Source organism: Lepisosteus platostomus, chromosome 8, assembly GCF_059453375.1.
Source record: "Lepisosteus platostomus isolate fLepPlt1 chromosome 8, fLepPlt1.hap1, whole genome shotgun sequence".
Lineage (NCBI taxonomy): Eukaryota > Metazoa > Chordata > Actinopteri > Semionotiformes > Lepisosteidae > Lepisosteus > Lepisosteus platostomus.
In genome coordinates this window covers 9,469,109-9,482,579 of record NC_142618.1, presented here as the reverse complement: position 1 = coordinate 9,482,579, position 13,471 = coordinate 9,469,109, and the positions used below count along the sequence as shown (strand labels likewise).

The following is a 13,471-nucleotide window of genomic DNA, read 5'->3' as shown; positions in this document are numbered from 1 at the left end:
GGAGGCACAAATGAAGCACTTTCACAAACTAAGCGAATCTGAAACGTTCAATGACTTCACAGTTAGACAAAAAAAAATCACGAAAAATTGTTCAAGTCCATATAGACAATAAGGGGTTGATAGCTCCACCTCACATACCATTTTAGTGATGTGTGTGAGTTTGAGGGGGGTTAACTCATTGTAATGCATGCAACGACCTGCCCTCTTTTGGAAAAAAAAGCAGCCATGCTTTGCTGAGCCCAAAGCTCCTGACTCAGAAGCACAATCTGCAAGTCGCAAAACCAGGGGGTTTGTCTTTTATGAATGTGAAATGTGTCCGCAGAAGACGTAGGAAATGCAATTGATTCTCCCGAAATAAAATTTATAAGAAAACGCTATGGATATGGGATAGACGACTACGCAGGATTAGCTAGATGGGTATGGAAGATCTAACTACTAATCCACTGCCCGTAAGTACAGATTATTCCTATTTATATTATTTTCAAATCGAGCAAATGCTCAGGCGGTTTCTTCGTAACTGTGCGTCCTGGTTTGAAATTGCATTCTTCAAAACGAGACAGACACCGAGCTTTGATGAAATATTTGACCTTTTACAGATTTGCGGTGTGTTGCATCGAGGGTAGACCGCCCACGTTACACTTGTCCCGGTTTTCTAGTTCCACGAAAAAAAAAAAACGAGATTGGCGAAATGAATGCTTCAGATGTGCAATTAACTGGTTGAGATTAATTAACGTATGTTTTCATATTCAACGTAAGGGAAGTCCATGAATCGGTTTTGTAACTTACCAATGTGGCTCAATGCATGGTCCTTCAGGGTGAAGTATTTCTATCGCTTTTAGTTGGCGGACAATAAGAAAAAAAACATTACTCGGCCAACCGAATTTCTTTCAGTGCGTTATAAAATTTCTGACATTTTTTTTTTACATGTCTGTTTATTGGAGACCAGCTAGTGATCTTTAAATCTGTAGATCGGCAGGTTTGTCTTTGTGAAGCCTGAGATGCTCTTTTTTTAAAAAAAATGGCGAGGGCTATTGTTTTCCGACCATTTTCTTCCGGTCATCTCATTGCCTATCAATATTTCTGTATTACTTATCATTTAAAAATATTACATTCGAATGTGATAAAGCGTATTCTGTTTTGTAATTATCTAACAATACGGTAATTTGTTCACTTAAGTAAATATACAATTTTATCTGTGCATATATATACCTTAATTATTTAATTGCTGGTACCTCTTTGTGGAAATGTGACGATATGTATCTAAAATGTGGGAACATAAATGTAAATCAAAATGCAGATTTAAATCAATGTACTTGAACTTTAATTTTTCCATCTTAATATATTTGATTAATAAATATTTAAACTAAATAGGTTTAAATAAGATGTATATGGCAAAAATAGTGAATACTAAGCTATATCGTTTTAAAAATGGTAGCCAATAGTTTACCAATAAACATAATAAGTAGACGCTCAAACATATAGTATACGTGCTAATCTTGGTTTTCCCAGAAGACTGCCGCTTGCAGCTTGGCTATAACAATGTCAACTTAAAGTGATGCAGTCCTTCATCCCACATGATCATACTGGAGAAGTCTTGAAAGGCTATGTACGCATACATTATTATTTTTATGATTATTATTATTGATCAGAATGATACCCCAAAAATATATGTGTATTTTCACCATCTTCTCTTTTTAAAAGCATCTCATAAGTTATACAGCTGACGTATGAGCTATCTTAAATAACACATTCTCTGTGAGATATAAATATATATGTTTTGCTTAGTTTGGACCTTTTTCCCATTTCACCGAAAGTGTTGCATTGTTGTTGTTCTGAATGTCACGGGGAGCTTTTCAAAACCATGGACAGCGAAACGCAGTTAAACGAAAAGCCAGGTCTCAAATGTACGTGAACGAAAATGTTTCGTCGTGGACAGTTGGGTATTCAAATAATTATCCATCTGAATCATTTAAAGTCCAGTGCAATTAAACATTTTCCATGTAAACCGTTAAACCAAACCATATTATATATGGAATGCACTATACCGATATTGCTATATAATACATAGGCTGCGGATGCAAAAAACACCACTCTTCCATGTAGTTTTCTGGAAAAAAAAACCATCCACTCTCCACTTGCCACACGTAAAATACGTAGCATACATTTAAGCATGGCTGTTGAATTCGTCACAAACACAAAGTTCAGGGGTGGTCATTTTGTTTTTGAATTCAGATACAAAACGTTCTTTGTGGCCTTTTTGATAAGCACAAAAAAATGCTGAAAAATTGGCGTTTTGTGGGGTTGGGGCAAGTTCGCTGTCATTTGAAAATCTACTTTAATTTCCCTTTTCTATGTCTGTAACATCGAATTTGCCCGAAAACTGTTAACTTTAAATGGATTCCTTTTACCTCCAGTGCAGCCAAGCTGAATAATTGCTGATTTCACATTTCTGATTTTTATACGTGCATAGTCACGTAGACATACATTATTCTACATAATGTTAAAATGTTTAATTTAATATGTATCTGCATACACACGTTACCTTAACCTTTTGCAAGTATTCTGGTCTTTGCATGGGTTTAAGAGTACCCTGAGCAGGTTGAAATAAGGATTTGGATGAGCTCGCTTTAGTTTCAAGGACACAGGGAGATGATCGGGACTTTGGTAGCAAACATCTGTCTGCCCGGTGACGTCACCAACCCCCCATGTAATCCTCTTGTGCTGAAGGCAGATGCCTTATTTGTTTGCCTGGAGAGCCATTAATCCCAAAGTCTGGATCAGCAGGCAAGGGGAAAAGACGGGACAGAGACTGAGCCTAGTCACATAAAAAGGTCTCCAAATGGATAAGACGTTAATGTACTGCCTCAGTGCGAATACGGATTGTGGGGAGAAAACGTTGCTTTGAGTGTTTTATACGCCTTGTGGATGGAATATTTGTGGAGCTGGGTCCGCGAATGTGTCTAATTTGAAGCAGAAATGCAGAATGTTGCGTTCTTGGCAATCACAAACCCTTGCTCGGGCTCTCGATTTCATTTCAAAATGATTTTCCAAATTCCTCAACTCGAAATTGCCAAGTCTTATTTAACGCGGTGCTTTCGTGCTGATTTTTCGCCCCGCACAATGTGGCTCGGTAATGAATTCGGATTTTGTGATTGACGTTTTTCCAGGATCATTAGGAAAACTGTATTTTTTAACCCATGAATGTCTCATGAACCAGTGTACTGTATTTGCGTGTAGGTCATAATGTAATTCTTGCTAACGCTGTTTACGGAAGCAGTTACATGCAACGGGTGCTTTTCCGCCTTAATGAAGCTTTTTTTTTGTCTTCTTTTTTTGTAGGTCCTTTATGGGAAATACACGAGTGAACCGTCTCGCTGATACTTCTTTGCCGGAGCAGCCATCCTTTGAAGCGCATCGGCTGGACCGCCCCCTTTCCCCCAAACTGGATTCGGGGTGTCTATAATTTTCAATTGAGCTCCTAAGATTCAGTACTGGTGATGATGACTTTAACTCTTCAACACTTGGAGCTCAGCCTGTCCGGCCCCAATTCTACTGCCTATCATTAATGGTCTTTTAAAACGGGTAATCCCCGTCTCACATCTGTTTTGCTTCATCAGACACTTAAACAAAGTAATAGTGGGATATAGCGGGGAGTTTGACCGTTTATTGCGAAGTAAAACAAATGCGAGGCCAGATGGGCTCTTGGTAGCCCCTTGGGATAGAAAAGGGCTATTAAGTTTATTCTCTGCATTACAAGGAAATATGATATATCGGTTTCCTTTCGTTCTAGAGTCTCAGGGAAATAAAACGAAACGATACGGATTGACGTGACTCTTTTCGTTCTTCAGTGCCGCAGACGGAAAGCTTGGGACACCTCGGACGTTCGAGAGATTTCGTGTTCTCCACAAACTCGGGGATTCGTGTATTTCCCACTCAATGTGCTGTATAACTGTGCGAGACCTCTCTGACCCCTCGCACACAAAGAGGCAGCACTTACTCTAATGACGCAGAGACTTGCTTTCATGCCTTAAGATTTGAGACTCTGGCTCTCCGTGTTCACAGCGGACCTTGATTTAATGTCATACAATTAAGGCACGCGGTGAATGCCAAGAGCGGAGCCTTCACCCTCCACCTCGGGCTCCTTAAAACTTGCCACCAAAGAGACACCAAAACGCCTTTGAAAGGACGTGAGACGATAGTCCCGGTTTTTTTTTTCTTTCATTTCTTCTGTAAGCCATGGTCTCTCTAAATAAAATGAAGCATGGAAATATGACGATTTTTTTGTCTGCAATTATTACGAGTAAGGTATTTTAAAATGGGCGAGCTGTTTTAATGCCCTTGAGAATTAATTCATTCAGTCCCATGCTGCGTTAATGACAAAATATTCATGTGGTGTTCATGTGTAGAAAAAACAAGGACGAGGCAAATATGTGTCGCTCGGCGTTTGTTCGGCAGGAGGCTGTGGCCTTAAGATCTGCAAGTGCAAAAAAATAGCAGGCGTGATATACAGAATAGAGAGCTGTCCCCGTCTCTTGGTGCTGAAACATTTATCGACGAAATGTTTCTACCGTGTAACCATTTTGAGCAGGATGCAGTAATCCGTCTGAGAAAAGAAAACTAACATATACATGTGATATAATTCTAAACACTAATATATACGAAATGTCTGAAAATATTTAATGCTTCAAAGGAGCGTATAATGCGCTTCGCAAACCCACTTAATAAGAACATGGTATCTAAGTAGATTTAGATTTTGCCGTTTCTGAGGTTTACAGGTTTTAATTCCCGTTATATAAAAACATTTTTGGGGGTGTATTGTAACATGTAAATATATATTAAATGAAGTGGAATAAACAGGAGTACAGCTATTTTAGACTACAGTGGTAGTACTTGTTAATTTTAGGATTGCAATCTGCGTCAGTTTATTAAACATTTAACCACGTTTAATCTAAATAATTTTAGATTTGTTTCTCTTAGAAAGGTCGCATCTGAGGAGTAAAATATAGCTTATGATTAAAAATAGAACTTTAAATAATAATACTATCCACATCATGGTGTACAGATGCTATAGTAGATAGTATGTTTGTTACAGACTTACACTTATATAGCGCTTTTTTGGACACTCCACTCCAAGCACTTTACAGGTTGTTGTAGGGCATCATTAAAATATTCCATTGTAAATTCGATTATTTTAAAATACTGCAGCTGCTCTTGCATATAAGTGTTCAGTATCTGTGACGTAAGTGTCAGACCAACATGCAGGCGCAGGCCTTGTTATTGGCATCGACCAATGCATAGAATATGTAGGATCAAACAGATTAATATGTTTTATTCGTTGTATAAAAAACATCCCCCGTATTGATCTGTCCTGAATGAGTGTGGAACATATTGACTCCTCGCAAACCCAAATTCCATTTCTCAGCAGTACTATTGCTTATTCGATTAGATTTATGTTGCGAAGCAATATATTTTAAACTAAATTGCTCAACTGCAGTTGCTCCGGTCCTTGCAGAGTAATATTGTAACCACGTCTGCCACCTTGTGGCAATTAATAAAAAGCGGAAGAAAGGTGAAGACGGGCCTAAAGTCGCAATGACGGTCTTCGCCAACGATGATCTGGGTGAAATGATTCATTACAATCATTAAAATAACACAAATATTCAACTGACGATAATTATTTTTGTTAACATTAATCAATTATAATTATGCACCTTTATAATTAAACCATATTGCAGACTACACTGTATTTTTTTATATAAGCTTTACATTATCGGAAAGAAAGCATTAAATATTTCGTTATTATAGTGTTTTCAATAACCATATCAACACTTATAATTAAAGAAAATGGGAAAAATGCAGTTACTCTAGGATACACTTTATAACGGGGAGTCTCTCCAATTTATATTAATCTGTGTCGATATGTCTATAAATACAATAAGTATTTTGTCGCTTTTTATTATAAAATAGCATTGTGGAAGTGGCTTCGGTATCTGTCGAACCAGCCTCCCCTATGTGTAGTAGCATTGTTTTGTTCTGTAATTTAGTTACTTAACCAATAAAGGAAAACCAAAAAATATTCGATGTACTAATTGAATTGTCTTAGAACTGGAATCGAATTTTGCAATCCACAGTTGTTATCTATTATTATTATTATTATTATTATTATCATCATCATCATCAGTCATAAATAACACAGCCGCCGATTGCCGTTTTCTGAGGTTTAACAGATTTTGTTTTACAAAATGTACTATTTGTGATTTTCCATTTATTGTTTAAGGTCTGACGTACACAAAGCAGCCGAGATCATTTAATGAAGTTAACATACAAAAGAAAATAAATCAAGAAGTCGAATATGTCCTGAAATGTTCAGGAAACAGACCGCTTAAATTCCGTGAAAAGGATAAAAAAATATCTGACTTAATCAAGGATTTGTTACGCTTGATAAAAATGGTTGTGAACATAACGTGGACTGAAAAAAACAATTCCTGGTCATTGTATAAGACGCATATTTTTTAGTAATGCGTTGGCTTTTTAGTGTAGCGGTAAGACACCATTATCCGTTTCATTTGTGACAACAAGCAGCATATTCATTTGAACAGCATTTTGTATTAAATTATTATGATGATTATCGTTATTACTATTCTTATTACTCCAACTACTCACGGAGATGGAGGCCGTAAATTGAGGTGTCGAAGGTGCTATAATACTGATTAATGTTTTCATACAGATTTTTTTAAAAAAAGCTTTGAAGCGGTATTTGGTTTTTAAAGTTAATCGCTGCACGTTTTCATTACAGTATCTGACTGAATCGTACACGAGAATTTAGAGAATAACCACAACACGAGAAAATATCCTTCCTTTCCCAGTACAGCTATTTGAAATGTAAGTATCACCGTCCAAAGTAATGAAACACGTTAAAATGGATACATTCAAAAGAGACATCAGAGGAATATAGACTCTGCTTCCAGAAGGTGCACTGAGTGTCTTATTCCGATTTTCCAACAAGCTTCTGAATTCCATTTTTGTCCAGATTTTGTCATAGTTAACGGACGTATTCTTTAAGGGTGGTCTCATTAGCGAGAAGTAGGTATGTTAATCACAGCTGCCAATCAGGGTGTTGTCAGATGTGCTCTGTGTGATTCAGGTTCAGTCTTTTCCAGAGAAATTAAAGATGCTCTTTTGTCACATCCGGGTAGTTATTGTTTTGGCAGTATGGCAGATGGCATTTTTCGTAGAGTTCGTGCATTTCCTTAAAAAAAAATAACTTGATGAAGCAATGATAGCAGTGTGTCCTGCAGAAGAGAAATGGTATCCTTGTGAGTAAAGGAATTGCTTTTTTATTACCAAGCTGGTTTTGAATGGACCCAGACAAGAACCCTAGAGAGTACTGAATACCCACATATGAAACCTCAGTTAGAACGTTCATGACAAAACGCTGTGCACACCCTGAGGGAGAAAAAAAGAAAAAGAAAGAACCAGTGCTGTAATTTGAAAAGTTGCTGAGAACGAATGAATTTCATATTACCTATGTTTCTCAATGTTCCTCAGCCTGAGTGATCCAGCAAGGACAAGCTGGGCAAAACCTCAAACTCTTTGGGATATGATTGCATTTGCTCAGGCGACAGGAAGTGCTGACGTGAAAATGGAGTTATTTGGGTTCATCTTGCAGGGTATATAAAGTAAGCCCTGGAGTGGACTGAGAGGAAACCAATTTGAAATATTTCAGCCCTACAGATTGTTCATGGGGGACAGGGATGGCAGGCAAGCAATGTCTCTGTTACACATTGAGATCACCCCCCTGTGGTGAATAAAATGTGCCTGTGATTCTCGCACCTTTGGTTCCTGCACTGTGCTTCTCTTCACCTTGGATGGGCTCTACAGTTGATTCTCAGGCCAGCTTTGTTTTGTGAGGTGGGGGAAGGGCACAGGAGCTATGGAAAATTCCTTTATTTTTTTACTGAACTGCAGAAGGAAAAATGCAATCTTGCAATGTTCCCACATTTCAAACTTTGCATTATCACAATAACAACCTGTTTACCCTGCTTCATCCGAAAACCGTGATTACCAGCAAAAGATGAGCTGCACTGCATTGTGTTCTGCTATCAGCAGTAAACAACATTCTGCATGTCTTCAAAAGCAGTGCAACAGATTGACAACATTTACAGTGTAACAAATCCAGTATGTGCTACACTTAAAGTTGTAAAATACCAAGATGTACAGCAGACAATAACAAAAGTCAAATAGCCAATGAGCTGGCATTGATTCGTCAATCATCTTTTCTATAGTAAGTAAATACTAACTTCCGCTGTGTACTAGGAGTTCCAATGGTGTTCTAAATTCTAGAACTGTTTCAATCTGTGTGCAGTGGGACCCTATGTAACACATTTCGTTTGGAATGGCCATTATCTGATCCTCATGAAAATGTTATCTTGTACATCGGAGATAACTGTACTCTTAGTAAAACAGTCCAACGCTATTAATTCTGCCCTTACTAAGAAGTTTCCCTGATTAGGTACTGCATATTGACTGTAGTAGTTCAGGTGGGTAGCTGCTTCAGCATGCGTAGGCTGCAAAGGAACAAGTGATAGGTTTATTCCATGCTGAAAAGAGAAGAAAGAAAACACAACGTTTCGGCCGTGGAGCCTTCTTCAGGTGTGAGCACACACCCTCACACCTGAAGAAGGCTCCACGGCCGAAATGTGTTTTCTTTCTTCTCTTTTCAGCATGGAATAAACCTATTACTTGATTTATTGACTGTTTGAAAATATTACCTTTTGTTATTTTCACAGCAAGGTAATTCTTTGTGTTTCTTAACAAATTGAAGATATTAGCCAATTTAATGTCTTATGAATGATCAGACATGATTTTATAAATTATATTAAAAATAAAGTGTAAAATAAGATATAATAATATATGAAGCCACTGTTTTTGTATTTAAAGTCAAACATCTGACCCATGTACACAGTTTTTGTCTACAGATGTCTCGGGTGTATAGGCTTAAAAAGCAGTTATTTTTTCATATCACACAAATGTATAAATCTATACAATACCATGAGTTTTAAAACTTCATGTACATTACATAGTGGATGGTAGAGAGAGCAGTAGAATTCATTCTTCTTTCCTGTACTCCCTAAATTCACTGTTATCTGTGCAACACTGAATAGATATCTGTCTCCTCATTTATAATGTACTGCAGACACTGATGAGGATGTTGTCTCAGTGTAACAGTGGTCCAATCTATTCTCCTTTTACCAGGAAAGAACATAAGAAAGGTCACAAATGATACACGGCTATTTGACCCATCTAACCTACTTTGTAGTTAGCAGTTAATTGACTTCAGAATTCCTTTCTTGAGAGAAGACAGGGCATTGTTTTAACAACATGGCTGTATCAGACTCCATAGGACTTCCACAGGAGGAAGGGTCTCCTGGTCTTGGTTTTAATTCATGTCCGCATAACGTAGGTTCCACTTACAGTCAATAAAGAAAGTTGTTCATTTTAAGATAGTGTGGGAGTGTGTCTTCATAAATTATCTGATGATACTTGCAGTATTTTAAATATGTTCGTTTTGCTAAACATGATTCCTGCACTGTGTCCTATTTATTGTAAAGGTTTGCAAACATCATGTACAGGGTATCTAGGGCAACAACTATGCCTTTTCTTCAGTAGACTAAGAAACATGACAAATCACAAGAAGGCAGTTCATCCCATCAAACTCATAAGGTAAATTCAAGGATCTAATCCAGTCCTTCCTTGAAAGAAGCTCAAATTTAATCTAAGACAATGTTCCTGAATAACCTGTTGCAAATCCCTCCAAACCTTGTGTGAAGAACTGTGTCCTGAACTCAGTTTTAAATGCTTATTCCCACCTGTGTTCTCTGGTTCATGATTCACTGTTTAGTCTGAAGGAGTCCAGTAGACATTTGTGGATTTTAATTCTTGAATCAGGTTCCATATCATTCTTCTCTATTCAAGAATAAAAGGGGATCATTTTTCTTTCCTTCAGTCTGTCAGTTAAGGGCATTCTCTTAAATGCCTGAATGTATCTGGTCACTCATCTTTGAATGAATTCCAGAGACATTATATATTTTTTGTCACATGGTGACCAGATGCTTATAGTGCTTAAAAGAGTCTAAATGAGGCTGTGTCAGCACATTATGCAATTTTAACATGACATCCCTTGATTAAAGTCTATGCTTTTGACAATATATCCTAACATTTTGTTTGACTTTGCTAATGGCACCCCACATTCTCTAAAAGAAACAAATGTTGTGTCTACAAAACATTAGGTTTCTTTTTCCGTAAGTACCATTTTTAACTCGGCATTTCCTATTTTATTCTTTAAAATTATGATATTACTACCTGTATGCAAAACTCAGTCTACATTAAATATTATCTTCAGGTGTTTGTCCAGTCTTGACTTTTATCCAAATCTTTTCTGATTAATTTTAGTTGTTGTTTCTGGTGTTTGATCATTTTTGTCAATATATATTTTTTCTAAATTCTACAAACCTGACTTGTTTACTAACTTTATCAGAATCAAGATAATTGATATAATATATTAGGAAGACCAGTTGTCCACATATAGATCCCAATGGTAACCCACTAATTAAATTACCTCAATCTGAACATTCATCCCTTATCTGTATGCTCTGTTTTATATTAACCAATTCCCAATACGAATATATGCATTCTCCTGAATGCCTACCTCCTGTAATTTGAAAATTAATCTTTTATGAGGACTTAATCAAAAGCCTTTGGGAACTATACACACCAAATCAAATCTGTGTGTAACCAATATTGTTATTGCTTGTTCAAAGAATTCTTAGTTGGTTAAGAAAGGCCTATCTTTTCTAAATTTCTGTTGACTGTTTCCTAGGATGTCATGATTCTCTAGTTCAGCTCTAATAATCTAGTTAAGCTCTTCATAACCTTATTGTAGTTGGCCCCCCTTAACTTGTATTGTGACGTTAGATGATCTATGCACCTTAAGCGCCTTTCATATGGTCAATGCTCCTTATTTGCTACAGTATATCCTGAATATTACAAGTCTGTAATTGTGAAAGTTGGTTTGAGGCCAGGCCAACCCTGATGTAAAATCCTTTCCAACCCTAACTTGGCCTGTGCCTGTTCTTGCCTCACTGGAATCACCCGAAAACATAACCTTAATGAAGGGAAAGCAGTACTGTTCTTCTATCATCTAACCTATAACCAAAAAGGAAAGCAAGCCTGCTTTTCCGTTTTTAACTATGCAAGAGCTAACCCGCTTTTCTCTTCTTATTTATGTGTGTCAGTGCTTAAAGTACCTGAAACACTTTTGCCTCTTCTATGCCAAGACTGTTTAATAAAAAGAATCCTTGTTCTTACACTACCTTAGGAATGTTGTTGTCTTCACCTGAGTGAAATATTTATGTAGTGCATCAGCCATTTCTTTCTCCCATTTCCCATTGCTGTCTCTGATCCATTTTGCTCAATCCTTAATGGCTGCTCTAGTAATGAAAGAGAAAAATAATGATTTTTTTTTTACTTGTGCTTACAATTCATTGTACTTATTTTCTTTAGCTGTAATCCTGCTGTTTATTAAGCATGTTATGTGTGTCTTCTTTCTCCTTATATTTATCCTAATTGATATGTTGAAATATTTGGAATGTTGTGCTTTAGTTTTTGATTTACTCACTCTTGTGCTTCAAGTGGAATCTGCTTAATCTGTTGACATCCATTCTCTTCTAACTCCATATCCATGTTATTCCATTTTACTTCTCCTAATCTGTCTCACTCCTTCAAAATCAATTTTCTTGAAGTTGCAAAGTTTTGGTTTGGTTTGCTCTTCTGTAAGTATGGAATTATTTCCTTCTACATAAGCAGACAAACAGTTTCTGTAAACTTCCGGTTTCATTCTGGTGTTGCCTTTATTAGTGACACTATTAATAAAGACAAGAGGCTCAGTTCCAGAAGATGCCATGTGTGCCCACCCCAGGCCTGGCTTCACAGATGAGGTGCTGTTATTTGGAGCACCTCCAGTTCCTTTCTTTCTGCACACTTCAAACTTTCTGTTGCTTTGGTATTCATTTATTTTGGTCTCATCCGTCCATAAAACTCCTGGCTCATCCCGGTACTGTCACGCCCTCTGTAGCCAGAGGGCGCTCCTTCTCTGTCCTGTCCCTAGTTTCCGGTCTGCTGTCCTTCCGGTCGCTCTCTTTCCCTTGGGTTATATATTTCTGGGTCTTGCACTCTGTCTTGGCTCAGCATTGACGTTCGGATGTCCTGAGACCCGCCTAGCACCGGGGCGCCCCACGCCCTCTCCCTGAGGGCATAGGTTTCTATACGGCATTCCTGAACTCTTTGCACTACGAGCCCGGGCCTTTTTCCCGTCTCGCCGCTATGCATATGGGTCTTTTCCCGCTCTCCTGCTCCCCACGGTTAGTCCCTTTGGACATCCGTGACAGGTACTTATATAACTGAAGGATTTACTATTTTTCTATAGCAAAACAATGCCTTTTCGATACAACAAAGCTGTTTAATGGACAGTAACCTAACCTATCTTGAATGGATTTATTAGACTAAATATTGTGATAATAATCATATAAATCTTGTATTTTCAGTGGACATGATGCTTTGGGTAATGTAAATAATTATTACTAGTTCATAGGAGTTATTTCAAACACTTAATCTCTACATCATACTGACCTACAAACCTCAATATAGATTTTCAAAGATTCTTATAAGTCCTGAGCACTATGCTGGGATAAGTCCGTTAAATAACTTTAAAGATATTATATCTTTATTAAATATAAAGTATGTTCTATGTTCATTGAAATATTAACATATTGTGGTGGGCAGCATACTGGCACAGTGGTTAACATTGCTGCCTCTCAATACTGGGGCCCAGGGTTCAATTCCAGACCTGGGGGGCTATCTGTGTGCACTTTGTATGTTTCCCCTGGGCTTGTGTGGGTCTCCTCTGGCTGCTCTGGTACAGTACCACAGTACATAAACATTCTAGGTTAATAAGCTTCTGGGAAAACCGGCCATAGGTGTGAACGTGAGTGGGTGTGTGTTTGTGTCTATGTATGTGTCCTGCAAAGGTCTGGCATCCATCCAGGGTGTATCCTGTCTTGTGCCCGTTGCTTATCTGCTCCCCAGCAACCCTCAATTAGAATTAGTAAGTGGATGGATATCTCAAGGTTGATATTTCTCTTCCATCGGACGGTGATTGATAAGTCCAATACGGACCCACAGAATCTCTGGCAGGTTGAGCCATTGTGGTCCCACACAATATTAGAATCAGTAATGTATTCAATTGAAGGTTCAACACAAAAAGTCAATAAGACCTTCACAGTGCTTGGACAAACCGAGTAATAAAGCGATCATTAGTCATGTCTACAATTTCAGTCGGAGCTACTGATGTCCCTGATGATGATTTTTCCCCAATCTATGTGGGGAATATTAAAATTTCCCATTAAATCTACTT

The 13,471-nt window shown here is 37.7% G+C and overlaps 1 long non-coding RNA gene across 1 annotated transcript; it reads left to right on the top strand.

Moving 5' to 3' along the window:
• The first annotated feature begins 241 nt into the window (after positions 1-241).
• On the top strand, positions 242-4,273 carry LOC148655627 (uncharacterized). The gene is made up of 2 exons (XR_015940758.1): positions 242-449; positions 3,340-4,273. It is a non-coding gene; the product is annotated as an uncharacterized LOC148655627 (long non-coding RNA).
• Positions 4,274-13,471: the final 9,198 nt, after the last annotated feature.